The following is a 27,298-nucleotide window of genomic DNA, read 5'->3' on the forward strand; positions in this document are numbered from 1 at the left end:
GATTTTATATATAAATTTAAAAAATAAATAAAATATGAAGTTTTACTGTCTTGTGAAGCTAGAAATAGCTAACTTGTGGTAATTAAAGTTTTCTCAAAAAGGATACAGAAAAGGACTAACCATTAAGAAAAGAGACTGAAGAGGCAAGTGTGGTAGAAGATATTTGAAATAAAGAAAATTATCTTATATATATAAAACACATGTCCAGAATATTTAGGAAAACAACAAATCAATGAGGAAAAGAAAAGATAGCCCATAGAAAAGTGATCAGGATACATGAACAGGCAAAATTATTAAAATAAAATATTTAATGGCTAATAAACATAAAATAATACTCAATATCATTGGTTATCAGGGAAATGCAAATTAAAGATGCAATTCACACACAAAAATGACATAATATCAAGTGCTGGCAAGTATGTAAAGCAACTGAACTCTCATTCTCTATCATGAGAGTGTAAATCAGTACCATCACTTTGGAAAATTGTTTAGTATTACTTACTAAACTAAACAAGCTCATATCTGTGTCCAAATAATTTAACAACTGTATATAGATCCCAAAGAAACACATATGTTTAGGCACACAAAAACATACTAGAATATCCATAGCCTCCTTACATGTAGAAGAAAAAAACTAGACATAACTCATAAGTCCATCAATAGGAGAATGGGTAAATAAACTATTGCATATTTGTTCAATAGAATACAGTGAACACAGCAGTGAAATAAATCATCAGCTCTTATTCAGAAAATCATGGTTGGAGATATAGTGTTGACCAAAGAGGCAAAAAGAAATGAGATCATAATGTAGGATTCTACTATGGAAGTTCAAAAAGAGACAAAGTTAATCCTCTTTTTTCTTCTTTAATTGTTCTATATTAAAATTTTATGCTTATAATATTCTAGGTGTACAATTAATGGAGCTCTACAAAAAGGATGAATATAGATAGATTACACCTTTCTCACTTCAAAAACAGAATGTACATAGAAGCCAAAAAACAGCTTTCAAATAAAGAAATCCTATTCAATTTTGTGTCTAATATAAAATAATTTATCATTCTTGTCTCAAATTTTACTTTTTTCTACAGTGTGTTATGTAAGATTGAATAAATGTAAATAAGGTTATCTGTGCTGTCCTGAGCATAGTAATTGAAATAAAGCTAAGGTCAAATTATAACTTTAGATTACACTGAATCTCATGGAATTAATATCAGCAGTGGTGAATAGTTCTTGTGCAAGCAAACAGATTTATAGAGTTATACACTTAGATCACATGTCTCCTGGAAACCTGAAAAACTTCTTTGATACTGATATTAAAGCATAATTTTTGAATATTTCTAAATATTCCCTGAAATCCAAGCAAGGAGTGTGGGAAAACATCTATTATTAAAGTGGTGACTGTTAATACTATCCTATTACAAACCTAGGTTTCTAAACCTGCTTTGCTTTTGTGTTTGCTTCCTCCAATCTACCCTATGACCCAGCAATTGCACTACTAGGTATTTATCCAGGGGATACAACAATGCTGATTCAAAGGGGGACCTGCATCCTAATGTTTATAGCGTCATTACTGACAACAACCAAATTATGGAAAAAGCTCAAATGTCCATCAAATGACGAATGGATAAATAAGATATGGTATGTATATATAATGGAATATTACTTGGCAATCAAAAGAATGAAATCTTGCCATTTGCAACAATGTGGGTGGAACTGGAGTGTATTATGCTGAGCGAAATAACTCGGTCAGAAAAAGACAAATATCATATGTTCATTCCTATGCAGAATTTAAGAAACAAAGCAGATGAACATAGGGGAAGGAGGCAAAAGTAAGATGAAGACAGAGAGGGAGACAAACCCAAAGAGATTACTAAATACAGAGAACAAACTGAGGGTTGCTGGTAGGGTGTTAGGTGGAGGAAGGGCTAAATGGCTGATGGGCATTAAGGAAGACATTGCTGGGATGAGCACTGGGTGTTATACGTAAGTGATGAATCACTGAACTCTATTCCTGAAATCATTATTACACTATATGTTAACTAACTTGGATTTAAATAATAAATAAATAAATAAATAAATAAATAAATAGGTAGAAGTAGTTTCACTTCTTCAGGAGTTGAAGTTTTTTACTAAATTGCATCAGCAGCTCTGAGAAGTAAAAAGGGATTTATTGGATAGCAAATTTGCCAACATATGATAATGGCATCGTTCTGCATCGTCCTCCCACTTTAAGCTCTTGTCATTGGGAAAATGCTAAGCTCCCTTAAAATGAGCCTTTTCGAAACTTGCCTTCTTACACAGTAAGTATAACATGCTTTAAACGTTCCATGTTGATATTATTTGCATCTCTCTAGCTTCCATTCTGCTGTAGATTCTCTCATTTCAGTTTAACCACTTCTCCAGATTTTTGTCAGTTGTGTAATACTATGGAAATAGTAAAAGAAAGATCTGAGTTTGAGTTTTAATTCAATTTTCTTATTTGGAAAATGACAATAATCCTCTCTGAGTATTTGTTGTGAAATAAATGAAATAGGGTGCATGCAAAGTGCTATGTGTAAAATGTGTGTGTTATATTTTATAAGCACCTGGTAAATATTAATGTGCACTTGCTGAAACTACCTTCCTTAAAATTCTTTTTTCTTGGCATTTCTTCCTGTAAGTTGCTTCTGTGAGAAACCCTGATAGAGGTGTGTGTAGGTATTCTGGGATAATCTTCCCCTCTCTTTAGGAAAGAGCCAGACACCAAGAAAACACATGCTGTTATGGGCTTAGAATAATCAAACTTGATATCTTTACAAGGCCATCTACTTACATGTTTTTAAATGATAAACTTTATTGATGCAGAAAGATCTGAATAGAAAGGACCATATGTGTATACAGTTACTATTTTCTTTTTCACATTGGATATATGTGTACCAGTGTCAATAGTAACCAAACTTTTCATTTGTAGAGTAGAAAAACTATCAGAATGACAGCATGACTAAGGATTAGGTGACATTTGCTATATTTGGTATGAAGAGATTAATAGAAAATTTAACCTATTTCATCAGTGTAGATGCTTATCTGAAAAACTATCCTGTTATAAATAATTTTGTGTCAATTGCTTCTAAATTAGATCTGTGTTCCTCCCTGTGAATTCTTAGTATCCTTTCTCCCATGTAACTTAAATTTAACATTTTTATTTTCTTTACACAAATTCTATTTTTGTAGGATTCTGAAATGCACTCTCTAAAAGGATGTTTTTCAGAGAGTACAGATGGCACCAATAATTATTTATTATCTTTAGCTTTTACCATTATCTGTCATCCAAGCTGCGATATTATAAATCTTGTTCAGTGCTTAGAGTTGCTGTAGCAATTTGATGAAAAAATGCTTGTGTAATAAGAAGTTCAGAGGAATCTAGCACATTACGGACTTTCAACGCTTTAATTAAAAGTCTGATGATTGTGCTGACTATATTAGACTGTTATGAGTAGTGGCATAGGACTCTAATCTTTTTTGTTCATCTCTAATCCACCCAAATATATTTCCATAGAAATTGTTACAGTGTGAATTGAAGTTTTACTTTTCACCCCTGTGAAACTGAAGGAAGTCATCTGCAGAGGGTACTTTTGCCTATTTAATTACTGACTAAGATCCTTCAGCAAATTTTCACTTGAAGGAGGTTAGGGAGTTCTCTTTGCTGATGAGAAGAGTCTCAGTAGACTGTGATCTTGGAAGCCAAGAAATGCCTGTTTTACTATGATTTTTTACTATACACCAAACATATACTAAATGCTTAATACCAATTTATTTCTAGTCACTGAAAAACTCTCCAAACCCTTATGTGCCTGTTAAAGTGTACTTACTCACCAAGCTTCTCTTTTGAACAGAATTTTGTTTGGGTGTTCCTGGCCACTTTGTGTTTATTTGTGATGTAACACTTACTATATTGTTTTATGATTTGTTTTAATTTATCTTGATTGTTAGTGATTTCACTGAAGGCAAAGCCTGTACTTTTGCCATAAGTCTTTGTGTCTACAGTATCTAACAGAGTAGATTGCACATATTATGTGCTCAACAAATATCTTAAGAATTAATATTTGTTTTTTTTAAATTTTTTAATGTTTTATTTATTTGAGAGAGAGAGAGAGCGAGCAAGCAGGGGAGGGTCAGAGAGAGAGGGAGACACAGAATCTGAAACACGCTCCAGGCTCTGCAGAGAGAGAGGGAGACACAGAATCTGAAACAGGCTCCAGGCTCTGAGCTAGCTCTCAGCGCAGAGCCCAACGCGGGGCTCGAACCTACGAACCGTGAGATCATGACCCGAGCCGAAGTCGGACGCTTAACCGACTGAGCCACCTAGGCACCCCAAGAATTAATATTTCTGAGAGAAGTTGTGTGGATATGTGTGTTTACCAGTCCTAAGTTTGCTCTATTGTTAACACATAGCATTTCAAAGGTCAACTAAGATTATTAGTTTTCTTTTCTTCCTGTTTTCTTTTTTCTCTTCTTCCTTTCCTCTACAGATCACCATTAACTTTCTCCTTCTAATATACAAAGTGAAATTAATTTTAAATGTCAAATACAGGACTTTATTGGGTCTTGTTACTGTTTGAGCCTATTGACATATTTAAAAACATTGAAATACATCTGCTCAGTGGTTCAGCCTATCAAAACATTAAAAAAACTAAGATACCTCATTTAAGAATATAAAATTACTTTTGAAAATTTGACTTAAAATTTTTATTTGTTTATTCAAATTTATCCAAATTGTTCCAAAGCTGAATGATATAAAACCAAAAACAAAGCCATTGGAGACCTCTTTTCAGTTTTAAATAGATTTATTAATCAATTCATTGGTTATAAGTCATCTTTGAATCTGCTTAATTGTAATATTATGCAGCCCACATTTCTATATACTCTGTACAAGAGTTTCATGAAAAATTTATCTAAGAGCTTCTTAAGATTAAAATGATATACCACAGAGTACCAGCATCTAGTATCTCTATAAAAAACCATAAGTAGGAATGATAGTGTAAAAACCTCTGAAAATTTCCTCCTTCATAAAAGCAATAAAAACCCTAGAAAATTTTGATAAAAACCAACATTTCCAGAACTCAAAATTAACCAAAAGTCTACAACAGTCTTGTGAGTATTTATTCAAGAAAAATGGTTCAGTGTTGATAAAGACAGCTTTGTGGCTGTCCTATTATCTTCTTCTCCCTATTATCTTCTTCTTATCTCTTGAAAGCCAACAGTCCTATAGTCATGTTGAAAAGAAGTCTAGCAGCTACTGGAGAGTGTGTATGGAATTGGAGCTCCTCCAAAAATCTATTCTTTCTATCATTATTTGACTTGTGTGGCTGTTCCCTAGAAAATCCCATTCAGAAGGCTTGTCTTTATTTGACCTGATTCAGAGCTCTTCAGTGTAAACAGCATTTTTTCCAGGGGTATTTGTTGAAAATAAGCAGTGGCAATTGCCTGAGGCAATGATAAATCTTGTGGCAAATGACAAACTGATCATAATATTTAAAAGGAAAAGCTTCTGGATATATCTAGAGAATCTTTGGAAAGTTCCTTGAAAAGTCGGGAATCGCTTATACATAGAACTGTGTTCATTCAAGAGGCTGTGTGTGCTTAGGAAAGACCTCAGGAAGCCCTGCCTTCTTACCTCTGAATGACCTAGATATTCTATAGAAGAAGGAAGTGATAACTAAGACAGATGTGTAAAGGCATGACTCAACAGACAACAGAGTGCTTTGGGAAAATCTGGGATCTAGGTGCTTACAGGTATTTAAAGAAATCTATGTTCAATCATTAATTGATTATTAAGGCAACTGAGCAGAGACTTCAGTGGCCCTATAAAAAACATGAACTTTACAGACTTAGCTTAGGAAACTTACCAAATACCCAGCAACAGCAATCACAACATAAACAGCAACATCAACACACCCTGAAGAGAAGAAACTAATTAATTTGCAAAATGGCCACATAAGATTACTTAAAATGCTAACTTTTTAGCAAACGTCATTAGAAGAAACAAAAAAGAATGGTACCTAAAGAGGAAACAAAAAGAAGTTAAGTTAGACAAAATTTTTTTAAATATTTTTTAATCTTTCAGACAAAGAGAGACAGAGCATGAGTGGGGGAGGGGCAGAGAGAGAGAGGGAGACACAGAACCTGAAGCAGGCTCCAGGCACCAAGCTGTCAGCACAGAGCCTGACGCTGGGCTCAAACTCATGAACTACGAGATCATGACCTGAGCTGAAGCTGGATGCTCAACCGACTGAGCCACCCAGGCGTCCCAAGAAGTTAAGTTTTATGAAATCCTTGTGGAAATATCATTGAGAAAGCCTTTTGTGAATTTAATAGACAAAGACTTTAAGTTGGCTATTTTAAATACATTTTAAAAACCTAAAGAAAATGATATCTTTCTTTTTTTTAAGTTTATTTATTTATTTTGAGAGACACAGAGGCAGTGTGAGTTGGTGGAGGTGCAGAGAGAGAAGGAGACAGAGAATCCCAAACAGGTTCTGTACTGAGAGTGCAAAGCCTGACATGAGGCTTGACTCACAAAACCATGAGAACATGACCTGAGCCGAAACTAAGAGTTGGATGCATAACCGACTAAGCCACTTTGGTGCCCCAGAAAATGATATCTAAAGAACAAAATTATGAGAATGATTTCATTCCTTGGATTGAACAGACTGTCTTTTTCCCAATTTGTGTTCTTGGTGCACTTGTCAAATATTAGTTGAATATAATCTGTGGGTTCATTTCTAGGCTTTCGATTATGTTCCACTGGTCTGTGTGTCTGTTTTTATGCCAGTAGCATGCTGTTTTGATTACTGTAACTTTGTAATATAGTTTGAAATCCAGAAGTATGAAGCTCCTAGCTTTGTTCTTCTTCCTTAGGATCATTTTGGCAATCCTGAGATCCACAGCCTTTTAATCAGTTCTAAGGCCTGTTTCCCATATCCCTAAACTCTTAAAGTCTGTCAGTCATGCCAATAACTTTAGTGTTATAAATGAGATAAGAAAGAAATGGGCCTCACAGTGTCCTGAAAGGCTGTAGAAGCTGGGTACAGACTTGCTATGCTCTGACTTTCCTCTGTGGGAGAAATTGTGGGCCAAGAAGATTAAGAGAAACATTTCAGATTAAAAGGTACAAATAGCTTGAAAATGAAAGAATTGGAAGAGATACTATATGCAAATAGTAGCCCAAAGAGAGTGGGAGTGTCTATACTAATATTAGTCAAAATAGATTTTAAAACAAATCTTGTTACTAGAGACAATTAAAGACATTTTGTAGAGATAAATATGTTAATCCATCGAGAAGATAAAACAATTGTAAGTATATACACAAATAATACTAGATTCTCAAAATAAATAGAGTAATTGAGTAGAGAACTAAAGGAATGAATACACAATTCAGCAGTAATAATAATAGTTGAAGACTTTAATACCCACTTTTAGGGTAGAACAACTAAACAGAAGATCAAAAAAGAATTAAAAGACTTGTATGGCAGTATAAGCCACCTAGACCTAATAGGCATCTATCGAACACTTCTTACAATGAAAACAGACTGCTCAGGTACACATGGAATATCTCTAGGTAAAACTATCCATTAGGTCATAAAAATATCTCATTAAATATAAAAGGCTTGTGGGGCGCCTGGGTGGCTTAGTCGGTTAAGCGTCCGACTTTCGCTTAGGTCATGATCTCGCGGTTCGTGGGTTCGAGCCCCGCGTCGGGCTCTGTGCTGACTGCCAGCTCAGAGCCTGGAGCCTGTTTCAGTCTGTGACTCCCTCTCTCTCTGGCCCTCCACTGCTCACGCTGTCTCCTCTCTCCTCTAGAAATAAATAAAACAATTAAAAAAAAAAGTTTAAAAAAAATATAAAAGGCTTGAAATGATACAAATTATGTTCTGAAACAAAAATGAAATGAGATTAAAATTTTTTTAAATGAAGGAATTTTAGAGAATTCACACATATACATAGAAAAACAAGAGCATAGAAGACACCACAAGGAAGTTAAAAAAACACTTGAAATAAAGGAAAACAAAAAACACAACATACTAAAATTTATGAGATGCAGTCACAGTAGTGATAAAATGTAAATTTATAGCACTAGACATCTATATTAAAAAAAGAATAGTAAAAAATCAATAACTTAACTTTCCTCTTAATGAAACTGGAAAATAGAGCAAACTAATCTCAAAATCAGCAGAAAAAAATGAAATAATAAATATTTGAGTGGGAAGAAATAAAATAGAAAAAGCAGTAGAGAATATCAACAGAACCAAAAGTTGTTTCTTTGAAAAGATCAGCAAAATCAACCAACTGGTTACACTGGCCATGAAGAGAAAGTGGTCTGGTATTGCTAACCTCAGTAAAAAAGGTGGACACTACTACATACTTTACAGGAAAAAAAAGACAAGATAATACTAAAATAGTATGCCAACAAATTATATAATCTGGTGAAATGGACACTTTTCTTGAAAGATACAAACTATGAATATAGGCTCAAAAATGCGAATACACCAAAAACAAGTAAAAAGTTTAAAGCAATAGTCAGAACATTTTTTCTATAACATCTCAGGACCAGGCGTCTTCATTGGCAAATCGTACCAAGTATTTAAAGAAGAATTGAAACCAATCCTTCTCAAACTTAGAAAAATGAGTATTTTCGTGCTCCCTCTGTGAGGACAGTATAACATTACTGCTAAAATCAGACAATGATATTATAAGAAAACTACAGACCAATAACTGTTGTGAACATAGATGTAAAAATCCTTATCAATATACTAGCAAACTAAACCTAGCAACATTCCAGAAGGAATATATACCATGGTAGGTAGAATAATGGCTTCTAAAGATATTCACATTCTAATTTCTGGAATCCTAAATATGTTAGGCTATATGGTGAAGTAAATTAAGGCGGCAAATGGAATTAAAGTTGCTAATTAAAAGATTTAACACCTTAAAACAGAAAGGTTATCTTAAATTATCAAGGCAAAACTAATTTAATCACAAGCGTCCAAGGAAAGAACCAGAGAAAGAAGAGGTAGAAGAAGGAAAAGAAGGAGAATGACAGGTAGAATGAAAGAGAGAAGAAGGAGGAGGAGGAGGAGAGAAGAGAAGAAGAAGAAGATGGCTGAAGACAAGGGTCAAAGAAAGAGATATATGATTCTTTATAGAATCAAAGTCATGAGTGATCTAAGAAAAATCCCACTGTTTTGGCTAATAGAGGGAAGAAGGATGTCATGATCCAAAGAATATGGACAGCCTTTAGAAAATGGAAAGTGTAGCTAAACAAAGTCTCCCCTAGAGCCTCTAGAAGGAAATAATAAACCTGATGCTACATTGCTTTTATCCCAGTGAGACTTATGTTTAACTTCTAACCCATAGACTAGATTACAAATAATCCAAAAATGGATTTAAGAAAACAATTGCATTTACAAGTGTATCAAAGTGAATAACATACTTAGGAATAAATTTAACAAAAAGTACAAGCCATGTACACTGAGCATCATTGTAAGAAATTAAATAAGGCCTAAATAAATTGAAATACATCTTTTATTTATAAATTGGAAGATACAATGCTGTTAAAATGGTAATACTCTCCAAACTAATCTACAGGTCCAATGCAATCCTTATCAAGATTCTGGCTTCCATTTTTGCTGAAATGGGCAAGTGTATCTTAGCAATGACATGAAAATGCAAGGAACCCTAAATAGTCAAAATAACTGTGAAAAAGAACAAAGGTAGCAAAAATAAACTGGAACTACATCAAAATAAAAAGCTTCTGCACAGCAAAGGAAACAGTCAATTACTGAATGGGAGAAGATATTTGCAAATGGCATATCCGATAAAGGGTTAGTATCCAAAATATACGAAGAACTTACAAAACTAAACACCCCAAAAGCTAATAATCCAATTTAAAAATGGGCAGAAGACATGAACAGAAATTTCCCCAAAGAAGACATACAGATAGCCATACATGAAAAGATGCTCATCATTACTTACCATCATAGGGATGCAAATCAAAAATACAATGAGATATCACTTCACACCTGTCAGAATGGCTAACATCAATAACACAAGAGACAAGGATGTTGGTGAGGATGTGGAGAAAAAGCAACACTCATGCCCTCTTGGTGAAAATGCAAACTGGCACAGCTACTCCAGAAAATAGTATAGAGGTCCCACAAAAAGTTAAAAATAAAACCACCCTATGATGTAGCAATTGAACTACTGGGTATTTTCTTTTATTTTTAAAAAATTTTTAAATTATTTCTGAGAAGGAGAGACACAATGTGAGCAGGGCAGGGTCAGAGAGAGGGGGAGATACAGAATCTGAAGCAGGTTCCAGGCTCTGTCAGCACAGAGCCCGACTTGGGGCTCGAACCCACAAACCATGAGATCATGACCTGAGCTGAAGTCAGACGCTTAACTGACTGAGCCACCCAGGTGTCCCTGAACTATTGGGTATATTCTCAAAGAATACAAAAACACTAACTCAAAGGGATATGTGCACCCCTATGTTTATAGCACCATTATTTACAATAACCAGATTATGGAAACATCCAAGTATCCGTTGACTGATGAATGGATAAAGCATAGGTGATATATATATATATATATATATGTATATATATGTATATATGTATATATATACAATGAAATATTACTTACCATTAAAAAGAATGGAATCTTGTCATTTGCAACAGCATGGATGGATGTAAAGAGTATGTTGCTAAGTGAAATCAGAGAAAAACAGATACCATATGATTTCACTCATATGTGGAATTTAAGAAACAAAACAAATGACCCCCCCCCTAAAAGAGACAAACCAAGAAACAGACCTACAGTTATCAAACTGGTTTTTGCTGGAGGAGAGTTGGGAGGGATGGGTGAAATAGGTTTAGGAGATTAAGAGTACACTTAACGTGATGGGCACTGAGTAATGTATAGAATTGTTGAATCACTATAATGTACACATGATGTTGTAACACTGTATGTTAATTATAGTGGAATCACAAAACAGAACAAATGTGTAGTAGTTACATTTTCAGATTTCAAAATGTACTACAAATTTATAGTAATTAAGATATATTTAATTAATAAAATATATCAAATCTCTAAATGTAACCTAAAACTGTGAAACTGAAGACAAAAACTAGGCACAAATCTTCATGACCTTAGATTAGACAATAGTCTTTTAGATACGACTCAAAACCACAAGCTACAAAGGAAAAAGTAAACTGAACTACATCATATTAATAATTTTTGTTCTTCATTAGACACTATCAAGAAAGTGAAATAAAAACACTGAATGTGAGAAAATATTTACAAATCATATTTCTGATAACAGACTAATATCTAGAATACACAAAAAACTCTTACATCACAAAACTTTTCAGTTTTCAGGTTATATCTTTTCAGATATAACCATTGAAAAATTGAAAAAGATTTGAATAGCTTTTTCTTGAAAGAAATATGCATACATAAAACACAAAAAATGCTGAATATTATTAATCAATAAGGAAATTCAAATCAAAACTAAAATGAGAGGCACCTGCGTGGCTCAGTCAGTTAAGCATCCCACTCTTGATTTTGGCTCAGATCAAGATCTGACAGTTCATGAGATGGAGCTCCACACTGGGCTCTGTGCTGAGAGTGTGGAGCCTGCTTGTCATTCTCTCTCTCCATCCCTCGCTTCCCCTCCCCTCCTCATGCTCTCTCTCTCTTTCTCAAAACTAGATAAATAAACATTAAAAAACTACAGTGATGCCACTTCACACACACTGGGATATTACTACATGACCCAGCAATGCCATAACTATATCCATCTATCTATCTATCTATCTATCTATCTATCTATCTATCTATCTATCTATCATCTATCTATCTATCTATCTATCTATATATGAGAAATGAAAACATATACAGACAAAAACTTGTACACAAATGCTCAAAAGCAGCACTATTCATAATAGTTGAGAAATGCAGCCAGTCTGTACCTGTTATTAATAGCTGCTGGAAAAATTGTGGTCTTAGTTTACACATCATTCTTATATAGAATTCAATCTCTACCTCAGTCAAAATCCTGTTAAACAGTAGATAAGGAATTTGTAAGAGCAGAGCCAAGAAAACCTGAAACCACAAAGGCATTCACTGAATATTGAGTAAAATAGAAATTGGAGTGAGAGATATAATAGAGGATCAGTGTGTTTGTGGGCAAGACAATGGGGAATCTGAATATCAAGCTAAGAAAATTATACATTGTTTTTTAGGTGACGGAGAGGTATTGTAAGTTATGCTTCCATTTTTACCAAAATTTAAGTCTATTCTTCCTGTTTTTTTTCCAAATGTTTTTAATGTTATTTATTTATTTTGAGACAGAGAGAGAGAGAAAGAGAGAGAGAGAGAGCAAGTGGGGGAGGGGCAGATAGAAGGAAAGAGAGAATCCCAAGCAAGCTCCACACTGTTAGTGCAAAGCCCCACGCAGGCTCGATCTAATGCACGGTGAGATCATGACCTGAGCTGAAATCAAGAGTCAGATATTTAGGCAACTGAGCCACCCAAATGCCTATCGCTGTGTTCTTTTTGACTGCAACTTTCCTTTCTTAACATCTAGTGTGTTTTGGTGACATTATTCTATTTCATGTATTTTATTTTATTTTCTGACATAGGGTTCTGAGGTCAGATAATATAATCTGCATCAAGGAGCTCAGTGTCACAGCATAATTGATTAATTTCAATATTCTTTTAATTTAAATATGTGTCCTATAAGTATATATACATATTTGTATACCTTTATTTTATCATTGGTGTTAAATTTTAATTAGTTTAGTTTTGCATCAACTGGAAAAAATGTGATCATTTCAAAAAATCTTTGATTTTAAAAGTTTAAGTGGAGTGTCAGAGGATAGTGTTAAGCTATGTGATAAAGATGTATTTGTATATAGGGGCACCTGGGTGATGTAGTCAGTTAAGTGTCCAACTCTCTTGACTCAGGTTATGATCTCACAGTTTATGAGTTGGAGCCCCTCATCCAGTTCTGTGCTGATGGCATGAAGTCTGCTTGGGATTCTGCCTCTCATTCTCTCTGCCCCTCCCCCACTTGTGTGTCGCTGTTTCTCTCTCTAAATAAATTTACTTAAATTTTAAAAAATGATATCTATGTATACAATTAATCACCTTCATGATCATTTTCATCCATAAAGTAGAAAGTTTATTCTCAAATGTTTATGTACATCACAGAAATAAGACTAATTATGGTATATTTATATATAAAGACAACTGAAATTCAGTGATGCTGAGAGTGACATTTTACAAGGTCTCAGACAAAATATAAGCTCCTTTTGCTTTTAGATTTTACTATCCATGTCAAATACATGCCCTGGTCTAGTGGCATAAAAAGCTCTTGAATCCAAAATGCAATAAAATCTAAAACAGTTTTACACCACATAAAAAATATATTGTTTTTGGTGATCAGGGAAACACAAATCAAGACCACAATGGGACTCTATTTTGTATTCATTCAAATATTTAAAAATCTGATAATATCATGTGTTTCTCAGAAGGGAAGCTACCATAGTTTTAGGAACACAATTTAGTTTTTCTTAATGTTTATTTATTTTGAGATATTGAGAGAGAGAGAGAAAGAGAGAGAGAGAGAGAGAGAGAGCAAGTGGGAGTGGAGAGGAGAGAAAGGGAAACACAGAATCTGAGGCAGGTTCCAGGCTCTGAGCTGTAAGCCCAGAGCCTCAAGTGAGGCTCAAATTTAAGGACTGCAAGATTATGACTTGAGCTATAGTTGGATGCTTAACCGACTGAGTCACCCAGGCACCTCTTTAGGAATACAATTTAATGAAGTTTTTGATTATGAACCATGTTTAGGAAACAACCAAGAGAGAACTAAAGAGAGAACTTCTCATTTTCACTGAGGATTTAGAATTCAGAAATAATGGTAAATGTGCTAGAGAAGAAAGACAGAATAGAATGGAGCAGAATGCGGGAAAGAGATCTCAAGTAGTGGCAGTTGAAGATCTAATAGAAAAGACTTTCTGAAAGATTTCCAGAAGAAAGATGTCTACAATCATGGATATGTAAGAATGAACTGGAAAATTTCCATGATACCCAATCTGTGGTGTACATACCTCCTGCTCCTCCAGCTTTCACTGAAGTCTATTGTCTAAGTATTCTGGAGACTGTGTTTGGGGGATTAAAGAAATCACCACATTAGCATGCAAAGCAATGTAGCCTGGTAAAGAATTAAGATGCCTGGATCAAAAAAAATACGGAATGACATCGTAGAAACCTGGAATTAGAGGTAGATTGGAGAAGGTAAAATTCCACTAAAAAGCCAAGATTACAGCCTCACGTGGAATGGGCTTTTGAATGAATGAATGAATAAATGAATGAATAAAATTTAAAATATACACATATTTTAATTTTAAAAGACAGGATATATTTGCCCACTTATGTAACATGGACATATGTGACTATAGGGACTTGGAGGCAGTGGCTTAGTAGAGATCATATACCTCCCATAGAGTTGACTGGAAATCTCATTTTCTTTCCTGACACATTTCAGTCCACAGTTCTTTAAAGTCCTTGAGAGAGCTTGTTATATGGCAGTCTTCCTTTCTCTGCCCCTCCTCCACTCACATTCATACACACTCTCTCTCTCTCAAAATAAATATATAAACAAAATGACAACAAATACAACACAAAAAATAAATTGCATGTGTAAATATGTATGTAAAAATGTCAAAATATTACTAATTTAAAACCATAGTCCAATAAAACACATTAAAAACCAACGCGAGGTTTGTTTCAGCTATAGAGGATGATTTGATGTTAGAATATCTAAGAATGCAATGATCATATTAACTAATCAAAAGTGTTTTTATTTTTATTTTTTTNTTCTTTGCCAATTCTGATGCCTCAAAAGTGTTTTTAAAAGCATGTTGAAAATTATTTGGTAACATTTAATGTTTCAATAAGAGAAGAAACTTTGTTGGACCAAAATAAATACGTTATTTTATGTTTAAAAGGTGTTCATATTTATATCTCAAATGTCAGCACTGCTTTAGGATTGAAATCAGAAGCAATCCCTTTATATTCAAGGAGGACTAATGGTTGACAGTTATTTTTATGCTTTGTTTTGGAAGTATTAGATAATTCCAGTAGACATTATAAAATATTACAAAAAGACAATTATAACTTTTAATTATTTATTTTCATTACTAGACTATATTCCTCTTAAGAGCAATGGATTATGTCATATTTGTCACTATGTCCTCAACTCCTACTGGGTTTATAATTTCTAGAATTATTTTTAAGTAAGCTAATGCTTGCTTTAAATTTATTAATTTTAAATCTCTAGTTTCTTAAGTATCTTAGTCATTAAAAACTAAAGAGGATTAACTTACCCATATTCAGGGGGAGAAACTTGTTTTTCCTTTACTTATATCTTTCCCTTTTTCCTACATATTTCTTAGAAGAAAGATTATTAAACATTATTTTTATTAAGATGCTTATTGTTTACCACAAGAATCTTTGATTAAAAGGAATCGAATACTATTCTCAGGATTCTCTCTTTTATTTTTTAAATCACACTTTCAATATTGTGTGCCTAAATTGGCATGTTATTGTTTTCAAACCTCAAAATTAGATTTTTAAAATATTGACTTTCTTTTTTCTGAGTTCTTGGTTTTGATTTTGATTTCTTTTTTTTTAAATTTATTTATTATTATTTTTTTTTACACATAGTGTATTGTCAAATTAGTTTCCACATAACACTCAGTGCTCATCCCCACAAGTGTCCTCCTCCATGCCCATCCCCCCTCCCCCCACATCCATCAGTCCTCAGTTTTTGTCAGCATTCAAGAGTCTCTCATGGTTTGCTTCTCTCCCTTTCCCCCACCATTTCCGCCCTTCTTCTCCCCCTTGTTCCTCCGTCAAGTTCCTCCTAATCCTCCTATATGTGCAAACATATGATATTTGTCCTTCTCTGCCTGACTTATTTCGCTCAGCATAACACCCTCAAGGTCCATCCATGTTGCTACACATGGCCAGATTTCATTGTTTCTCATTGCCATGTAGTATTCCATGGTATAGATAAACCACATCTTCTTGATCCATTCATCCATTGATGGACACTTAGGCTCTTTCCATGTTTTAGCTATTGTGGAGAGTGCTGCTATGAACATTGGGGTACATGTGCTCCTATGCATCAGCATTTCTGTATCCCTTGGGTATTGATTTTGATTTCTATCAGAATGTATCTACAAGAAATTTTCTTTCCTTCTTTAAGTTGTTTTTTTAAAGTAATCTCTATACCCAATGTGGGGGCTTGAACTCACAACCCCAAGATCAAAAGTTGTGTGACCACCAACTGAGCCAGGCAGGTGCTCCAAAGAATTTTCTTAGAGAAGATATGAGTGGTTATTTCAGAGCTTTGACTATTCATAAATGTTTTATCTTCCCACACAAATAAGAACTTCACATGTAAAAATTTTAAAGCTTTTTAAAATTTATTTTGAGAAAGAGAAAGAGAGAAAACAGGGGAGGGGCAGAGAGGGAGAGAAAGAATCTCGAGCAGGCTTCACTCTGTCAGTTAAGAGCCCAACATGGGGCTCAATCTCACCAAGTGTGAGATCGTGATCTGAGCCAAAAGTCAGATGTTAAACTGACTAAACCACTGAGGCTACCAAAATATATTTTACTTAATTAATTTATTTTTAAAGTTTATTTATTTATTTTGAGAGAAAGAGAGAAGTAGAGAGAGAGAGAGAGCACAAGCAGGGAGAGGCAGACAGAGAGGGAGAGAGAGAATCCCAAGCAGGCTCCACTCAGCACGGAGCCTGACATTGGCTTGATCTCATGAAGTGAGCTGAAATCAAGAGTCCGACACAGACTAAGCCAGCTAGGTGCCCCCAACACATGCAAATTTTTGCATCAAGATATACTTCCTTAAAGCTTACAGTTTTCTGTTTTCTTTGGGCATGCCGTATTATTCATGAGAAATCTGAAAACTTTGCTACATTATTTTCTTATAGCTAAATTGTTTTTGCTAACTAAATGGTTATGACATTTTTTCCACACTATCTTTACAGTTCAAACATTATTGAGAAAAATCAAATAAAACCTGAATAAAAAAGAGATCTATCTTTTCATGTTTTGAAAGAAATTAATGATATTAAATGATTTCAAAGATATTAAATGATATCACTTTTCTCCAGAATTATCTATTTGATCAAATTCTTAGTGTTATTTTTTAGTGGAACATAATAGTATTATATGAAGAATTATAGAAGTATATATTATATTTACATATGTATATGTAAGTATATACAGACATCATATATAACTAAAACTCGAAGAAGGAAAAAGGTGGGGTGCTTATTCTGATATCAAGTCTTAATAAAAAACTACAAAAAATATCTTACAGTATCTTACACTCACAATGAGAGGAACAAAAGAATAATAGAAGAGCGATCCCCCAGAATTAGATTCATTTCATAAAGACACCTGATTTACGACAAAGATTGGACTGCACAGGGGTATGAAAAGGATTAGATTTTCAATGAAAATACTGGGATGATGGCTATCCACTTGGAAGAAATTGAAACTTGATTCATATCTCCCACTATATACAAAAATCAATTCCATTGTTAAAGACAAAACCACTAAGCTTTTAAAATATGAATGAAGAATATATCCATGATCTTGTGGTAGGAAAAAGCTTTCTTAAACAGAACATATAAAGCATTAATCATAAAGGAGAAGACTAATAAATTTGAAAATTGACAAACTGGCTATGGGAAAGTTGAGAATTTCTGTTTACTAAATATTATTTATTATGTGGGTAAAAATGCAGAACGTGTAGTAGGAGAAAATATTTGCAACATATATAACTGTCAAAGAAATTTCTTTTTAAAATTTTTAAATGTTTATTTATTTTTAAGATGGAGAGAGCATGTGAGTGGGGAAGAAACAGAGGGAAAGGGAGAGAGAGAGAATCCCAACATGGGCTCTCACGAACCCTGAGATCATGACTGAGCCAAAATCAAGGGTCAAACGCTTAACTGACTGAGCCACTTTGCCTCACCATCAAAGAGCTTTTGGTTTAGAATTCCTACAAATTAATGAGAAGAAAACTGATAAATGAGTAGAGAAACATTGGGATGCACATATCTTTTCAAATTAGCATCATCATTTTCTTTGGGTAAATATACAGTAGTGAAATTATTGGTTCATATGGTATTTCTATTTTTAATTATTTGAGGAAACTCTATGTTTTCCATAGTTTTCCATAGTGGTGGCACTCATTTACATTCCCACCAACAGTGCATGAGGGCTCTCTTTTCTCTATATCGTCATCAACATTTGTTATTTCTTGTCTTTTCTACACTAATGATTCTAACAGGTGTACGGTGATATGATTATTTTACTTTGCATTTTCCTGATGTTGAGCATCTTTTCATGCATCTGTAGGCCATCTTAATGCCTCTTTTGGAAAAATGTCCATTCAGGTCCTCTGCCCATTTTTAAATCCTTTTCTTCCTCTCCTTTTTCTCCTTCTCCTCCTCCTCTTCCTTCTTCTTCTTCTTCTTCTGCTTCTGCTTCTGCTTCTGCTTCTCTTCTCTCTGTGTATTATTTATCATTATTATTTTTGGTGTCAATTTCTTTAAGTTCATTACATATTTTGAATATTAATCCCTTTTTAGAAATATAATTTGCAAATATATTTGCCTTTAGGTTGCCTTTTTGCTTTGTTGATGGTTACTTTAACTGTGCAAAAGTTTTTGATTTTGATGTAGTCCCAAAAATTTATTTTTACCTCTGTTTTTCTTGCCTCAGAAGACATATCTAGAAAAATGTTGGTAGGGCCAATGTCCAAGAGATTACTATATATCCTTTTTTAAGGAGTTTTATAGTTTTCAGTTTCACACTAAAGTCTTTAATCTATTCTGAGTTTATTTTTGTGTATGAAATGTGGCCCAGTTTCATTCTTTTGCATGTGGCTGTCCAGTTTTCCCAGCATCATTTATTTAAGAAACTCTTTTTCCCCATTATATACTCTTGTATCCTTTGTCATAAATTAATTGACCATATAAGCATAGCTTTATTTCTGGGCTCACTATTGTGTCTATTTTTGTGCCAGTATCATACCATTTTGATTAGTGTAACTTTGTAGTGTATCTTGAAATATGGGATTATGATACCTATAGTTTTGTTCTTCTTAATATTTCCTTGGTGTTCAGTCTTTTGTACTTCCATACAAAATTTCAGATTATTTATTCTAGTTCTGCAATAAAATGCTTTTGGCATTTTGTTAGGGATTGCATTTAATCTGTAGATTATTTTGGGTAGAATGATCATTTTAACAATATTAATTATTCCAATTCATGAGCATAGTATATATTTCCATTTGTTTATTTCATCTTCAATTTCTTTCATCAGTGTTTTATAGTTTTCAGAATATCAGTCTTTCATGCAGTTGATTACATTTATTCTTACGTATTTTATTCTTTTTGGTAGAATTGTAAATGGGTTTGTTTTCTTAATTCCTCTTTCTGTTGTTTTGTTATTATTGTATAGAAACTCAATAGATTTATGTATATTCATTTTGTATCCTGAAACTTTACTGAATTCATTTACTAGTTTCAATAGTTTTTTTTTTTTTTTGGTGGAATCTTATAATTCTCTACATATGCTATGTCATTTGCAAGCAGTGACATTTTTACTTCTTGCCTATCAATGTGGATACCTTTTATTTTATTTTTTTTCTTCTCTGGCTGCTATGGCTAGGATTTCTAGTACCATGTTAAATAAAAGTGGTGAGAGTGGACATCCTTCTCTTGTTCCTGATTTTAGGGGAAAAAAAACTTTTGGTTTTTCACTATTGAGTATGATGTTAACCATAAGTTTGTCATATATGGTCTTTATTATGTTTAGATATGTTTCCTCTAAACCCACTTTGTTAGGAGTGGGTTTTATCATGAACAGATGCTGGTGATAAAATGGATGTCACAATGGAGGTAAAGATGAAAACACAATGATCCAAAATCTTTGGGATGAAGCAAAAGCAATTTTAAGGGGAAGTTTATAGTGATACATATCTACTTCAAGAAACAAGAAAAAAAATCTCAAAAAAAAAGAAAACCCCACACAATTTAATTTTACATCTGTAGGAACTACAATAAGAACAAACAAAGCCTCAAACCAGTAGAAGGAGGACATAATAAAGATCAGATGAAATGAAATGAAATGAAAGAGAGAAAGAGAGAGAGAGAGAAAGAAAGAAAGAAAGAAAGAAAGAAAGAAAGAAAGAAAGAGAATAGAAAATGTCAATAAAACCAAGAGGGGTGGTTCTTTTACAATATAAACCTTGATAAACCTTTAGCCAGGCTTATTAAGAGAAAAAAAGGAGAGAGGACTCAATAAATAAAATAGGAAATCAAAGAGTAACAATCAACATCATAGAAATTCAAAGGATATAAGAGACTACAAAGATTGGGGCTCCTGGGTGGCTCAGTGGGTTAAGCGTCCGACTTTGGCTCAGGTCATGATCTCACAGTTCCTGGGTTTGTGCCCCATGTCGGGCTCTGTGCTGACAGCTCAGAGCCTGGAGCCTGTTTCAGATTCTGTATCTCCCTCTCTCTGATCCTCCCCTGCTCATGCTGCTCTCTCTCTCTCTCAGAAATAAATAAAACATTAAAAATTTTATTAAAAAAAGAGATTACAAAGATTATATGGCAACAAATTGGACAACCTTGAAGAAATAAATAAATTCCTAGAAATATAAAATTTTCTAAACTGAATCAAAAAGAAATTAAAAAATCCAAATAGATAGATTATTAAGAACAAAATTTAATTGGTAAATTAAAGAATCTCTCAACAAACATAATTCCAAGACCAGACAGGTTCACAGGTGAACTCTACCAAACATTTAAAGAAAAGTCAATACTTATTTTTCTCAAACTATTCCAAAAAATAGAAGAGGAAGGGAAGCTTCAAAATTCATTCTATAAGGCCAGAATTATCCTGATATCAAAACCAGACCAAAAAAAACTCTGAGAGAGAGAGAGAGAGAAGAGAAAAGGACTATAGGCCAATATCTCTGATGAACATAGATATAAAAATCTTCAAAAAGTATTAGCAAACCTCATTCAAAAATACACTAAAAAATCATTTACCATGATCAAGTGGGACTTATTCCTGGGATGAAAGAATGATTCAATATTTGCAAATCAATCATCATGATGCATCACATTAACAAAATGGTATAAAAACCATATTATTATCTCAATAATGCAGAAATAATTCAAACTTGTTCTTCATGATCTTGACAGCTAACAGAAATATCGGTCAGATATTTGATAATGTATCCCTTAAATTAGATTTGTCTCAGGTTTTTCTAATTTGAGATTATGAGGCTTGGGGAGAAAGTTCACAGAGATAAAGTGCCATTTTCATTATCACATCATATCAAGGATACCTACTTATCAACATAATTTATTATGTAGGCTTATTATCCCTATAATGTTTTTGGAATTTTTTTGTGTGGGATATTTGTCTCCTCATCCTTATTTATTTACTTATTTATTTATATCATTATAGATTAATTCAGATTTCTTTTTTTTTCTTAAATATTTTTATTTATTTCTAGGAGAGAGAGAGAGAGACAGCGTGAGCAGGGGAGGGTCAGAGAGAGAGGGAGTCACAGACTGAAACAGGCTCCAGGCTCCGAGCTGGCAGTCAGCACAGAGCCCGACGCGGGGCTCGAACCCACGAACCGCGAGATCATGACCTGAGCGAAAGTCGGACGCTTAACCAACTAAGCCACCCAAGCGCCCCGATTAATTCAGATTTCAACTGAAGTCTTAGGTACCCATATTGAGTTCACTTTAGTTCTTTGTGATTTAATCAACCTCAGATTACTTCTCCAGCTTCATTTATTACTCACAGAGACATCCATTGGTCTGGACAGACTTAATTATTTTCAAATTGTTCTACATACATTTATTATGTGTTTATATTGACAAACCTCTACCAGAAATATTTTTCCTTGTTTTTTTTCATTTAGAAAAATTTTATTCATTCATTTTACAAGATGAAGTTCAAATGTGATTTCCTCTGTGAAACCTTCTGCAACTTTCCTGAATCTTTAGTCCTCAACTGCTATTTGCTCTGAAAACACATTGCATATACCTCTTTTTATATCATTTATTGAATTTTATTGCAGTTATTGACTTATATGGCTTTATATCCCATTTAGTTGTGAGTTGTGGGAAACTAGACATTATTCTTCTATGCAACAGCCCTGTGCCTAGAAGTGTCTGAAAGCCAAAATTTTCATTAAATTTGTACAAAGAGGAAAACAACCCCAAATGGAGAGATGTTGTGAACTGTCTTGAAACACTTATATTTCTACCTCTGCTATATTCTTGTGAAGAATGTCTTTGGGTGGAAATCACTTTGTAGTACATTGTTTTCCTAATTAACCCTACTACTGTTGTATATAACCAACTCTTAATTATCTTCTTCATACTCTATTTCCTTACTTCTGAGAAATACAGACATGCTTAACTTAAAACAATATGTCTTCACCATGTAGTTTCCTGAGGGCTCTGTTTCATAGGACCCATTATAAATCTCTACTACCAGGATAATTGCAAACAAAACATGATGGTAACTTTATAAGATTTGGTCAAATCCTCTAAAAGAGCCTTCGGCTTGGGGTCGCTGGTTTCTTACTCTTCATTGCTAGTTTTCGCCTTCTGAAATGTCAACAGACTACAATTTGCTATTTTGTTTTGTGTATCTTTCACATAGTGTTAACTGGATGGCATCTCATTATTTAATAATTTTAGCTTCAATTTACAAAGGGGTAAATTGTTCCATGTTGCATTTCTCTGGTTTTGTGTAATTCGTGGTAGAATGACCAAATGGAGTTCAAGAAATGTTAGTTTCTTTTTGAAAAGCTATTAGGGATTTCTAACACACTGAAGCTTTTTGGAAGTGGTAAGATGAATAGGAGGATATTGCTGGTTTCTATGTAAAGAATAAAGCTTATTGTTCATTCATTTGTTTGTTTGTTTTGCAAGGTAGAATTCAGTATGTTCACCTACATGGTTGTTGAATGTCTTGTGATGCATGCTCAGTGGGCAGCCTGGCAGGCCTATACACTAATTAGAAGAGTGAATTGGCCCACCTGTAGGTGACCCCCCCCTTTTAATATGGACTTGCTTTATTTAAACTGTTTTTTAATTAGCTCCTATTTGGCACAGATGGCCAGAGAGACATTATAGAATTTTAAGTCAAGCTCTAGGTCTTTTGTGATTTGCAATGTATTTGGTCTTGAGAAGAGCTTTTCCCAGGATGTCTGCAGAGAAAATGCTTTTCTACTGAGCAGGGAATCATAGGCCATTAAGAGGGCACTGGGGGCCCTAGGCAGAGGTGGAAAAATCAACATGCTTTTTGTGGTAGAATGACTTTTCCATCAGATTTCTGATTGCCAGGAGCCAGCTGGGATGAGATTTAGGATTTGCAGCTAAAAAATAGGATTGAATGCTGGCTTCCACACTTCTTGACTGTGTAATTTAAGACTCTGTTTCTCAGCCTAGTTTTTCATTACTGCCCTAGTAAGGAGACTTTTTTGACATGTATTCCTAATTACTTTTCCATGAAATGTTAATAATTCCAGAAATACTGTATATTTGTATACTATATGTATATTTATGCTTCATACATAAGATGAGTAAGCAGAAGACTCATTCTATTCAAAACAGAGTTAAGAATAACTATATACCATTTTTAAGTTATGAGAAAATTTTAAAATTGAGAAGTTAGCATTTTACTAAGTATGTTTGTTGAGTAACTTTTAATGAAATTTATTTATTTATATAAATTATAATGTATCAAATTACATATATAAATTAGCAATTTATATAAATACATAATAATAATAGCAATGTAATCAAATTTTAGAAAAATCATTGAAAACAATTACTTTTCCAGGAAGAGTAAAACAATAAAAAAAAACTCCTAAAATTATTTTTTAGTGAACATAACTCTTGAGATTAAGAAAAGAACTTTTAGACCTTTTAGAGATTTTAGAACTTTTAGCTGCTAGATATTCATTCAAATATTATCAACATTTTTCTTTCCAGTACTGGGCAAAATAATGTTTCATTGAATAACATTTGTAAAATTAAATAATGAAATATACACAGTTATTTATTTTCAAAGTCCATGTCACACACAAAAGCTTTATTCCTTGTGAGGAGTAAATACCATTCACAAGGCAGCCAATGGCAGACAATAGACATGTACAGGTCCTCGTGATATGACTTATGATTAAGAAAAATTAATCTAGAAAAAGTCTTCCAATCACAGCCATCTATTTTTTATCTTATATACATTTGTGTATATAAAGATACGTATATCTTTATATAAAGATGTGTATATAAAGATCTTTTGATCTTATATATATATATTTATCGTACATACATTTTGGTCTTATATATATATTCTGTTCATATTTTGATCTTAAATACATTTTGTGCATGTTTTATGAACTTAATGTCATTGGTAATTGTGTGATCCCCAAGATAACTGAATGACAGAATGATATTTTGTCAGGTGTGGAGCCATTGTAATCACTAAAACATATTCCTCCTCCCAAGAACTAATTTTCATCCTCTTGGAGACATTATCACTCCCAGTGAGAATGCATAATTTAAGATAAGGTCATTGATCTTGAGAGCTTTAGAATCTTTTTTTTAAAAATTTTATTATCATCAAACTCAGGTTTAAATGATGAAAGCACCTAATACACGCTTGGTTATGGGGTCCATTGTTAGTTCAAGCAATATTTTTTGGAATATTAACCACCTGACATACCTGATAATACATGCTAGGGATATGTAGGTGAATAACACATAGATGACACGTGGTTCCTACCCCTCAAAATTTACTGTTTAAATAAGTAGATAAGTATGTAAGAAGGTGATTTTAATACAATATGGCAAGTACAGTTGTAGTTGTGGGCAAAGAGGAGGGATATTAGTTTAGTTTTCCCATGGGTTAGGAAAACACGAAGGTGACAGATAAATTTCATATTAAAGGATGAATAGAGAATGAGCTTAGAAGAACCCCTTTGGTATATGGGGGCACAAAGAGAACAACTTAAGTGAAGGGGAAATGAGCAATGGTAACATGTGGCTATATAATTATGTGCCATTTGTAGAAGAAAAAACAATTCTAAGCATCTAAGAGTTAGGCTTAAAGAGACCATGTTATGGGGGAATGCCTGGGTTGCTCATTTGGTTAAACACATGGGAGTCTTGGTTTTGGTTCAGGTCATGATCTCATGTTTCATGAATTCAAGCCCCACATTAGGCTCCATGCTGACAGCTTAATATTCTCTCTGTGCTGACTGGTTAGGCCCCTCTCTCTCTCTTCCTCTCTTTCTGCCCTTTCCCTACCTGTGCTCTCTCTCTCTCTCTCTCTCTATTTCTCTCAAAATAAATAAATAAATAATAAATTTTAAAAAGTAAAGAGACAGTGTTCTGGAGATGAAGTTAGAATATAGGTGGAAGAAAAGCCACCGACAGCAATCCATGTAATACTATAGAGCTTGGATTTTATTCTGTCCATTGGTGCTTCTTAATCTTTCTCACTGAAGTGCACCTAATGACAGAGACTACAATAATACTGCATTGATAGCAGGATTATTTAGCTATCAGTTAGCTATTAGCCTAAAAATTCATATGAATTTTGGATTTTATTTCATTACATACCTACTTATTAATATAATAATCCTTTAAAAATTACCTCCAAAAATTTTGAATAAAATTGATTCTATAAAGATATTCCATGTTAATATTTTGAATTTCCCCTGGTACGTCTCTGTATGTGTGGTAATAGGCATGCCTGGGTTTGAGAAATAAGTATCACCTTAGGTTATAAGGACAATTTAAGGATAGTAGAAAAGTAATATCATATCCATATTTCTTCTTTAAATAGAATATTCATGGGCAGGAGATGAGGATGAATTTGAAGAAGAGTGGAAAACCATTAGGTGACTACTGTTAACAGCACAAATAAATGTTAAAGAAGTTAGGCTTCTCCTCTCCTATAGAAACTGGGAGATGGGAGTGCTATCTTCCTAGATGATTACGTTTTAAAAAAATGGCTCTTAGATCCTTGAGAAAAACATTCCTGGGTTGCAAAACTGGCAAGAAGTTTTTAAAAAGATATCATGTGAAAGAGACAGGGAAATAATTTACAATAGTAGATTTAAGTAAATGCTTTAAGAAATGGAAACTTGCTGGGACACCTGGGTGGCTTAGAGTCCTACTTCAGCTCAGGTCATGATCTCATGGTTCATGGGTTCAAGTCTGCATTGGGCTCTGTGTTAACAGCTCAGAGCCTGGAGCCTCCTTCAGATTCTGTGTCTCCCTCTCACTCTGCCCCTCCCCCATGCTGTGTTTCTCTATCTCTCTCAAAAAATAAATAAAACATTAAAAAATATAAAAAAGAAATGGAAAGTTGGGGGTGGAATGGGCTATAGTCAGAAAAAAAAAGCTGTCTAAAGTCTAGTCAGGCTAAGGGGAACATTTAGGGCCTCTTGATCCGTGCTAAAGATAACATTTTAAAGTTGATCTCCAACAATTTGTATGTAAAGTAGTAAGGGAAAGAAGAAGAGAAAAGTCAACATATAAATAAATATAGGTGTATGACAAGCAAAGAGAAAAGATCAGTGATTCCATTGGCTTGAGCCCATTTACACGCTTTTGTTTTGAAAGATTTACTTGATCAGAAGCAAGCAACACTGTTTGGAATACTACCACAGTGGGTAATCAGGACCAACATTCAGCAAAATATCACACCCTGCAAGTCTGTGAATGGTGGTGTTGACAAAAACATTATGTACAGGGAAGGTTGATCCATATTTAAAGTATATATGTCTTTTTCAGTGAGGATGACTCTCTGCCTCCTCATAATGGAAAAGATCCAATATCATCAACTGCCACCTATTTACTGACTTATTTTTCCCCACACTAGAAAGTGGTATTATCAGAAGTTTAGGGTTGGTCTTTTCTGTTGGCAGAATAGATAGTTAACATTAGTAGCATTTGGTAAGAGAAATCTGGTAAGAGAATTTAGGTCAGATTTGGTAAGAGAAAGTCCAAGTTTTGAACACAAACATTGCTTCCATCTCTAAGATCAAGAACACTTTCTACATGGGCTCATTTACCTTGTAATGAAGTGGCTGGGGGTAAGGAAT

Source organism: Crocuta crocuta, unplaced genomic scaffold (genome assembly GCF_008692635.1).
Source record: "Crocuta crocuta isolate KB4526 unplaced genomic scaffold, BGI_CrCroc_1.0 scaffold98, whole genome shotgun sequence".
In the NCBI taxonomy this organism is placed as follows: Eukaryota; Metazoa; Chordata; class Mammalia; order Carnivora; family Hyaenidae; genus Crocuta; species Crocuta crocuta.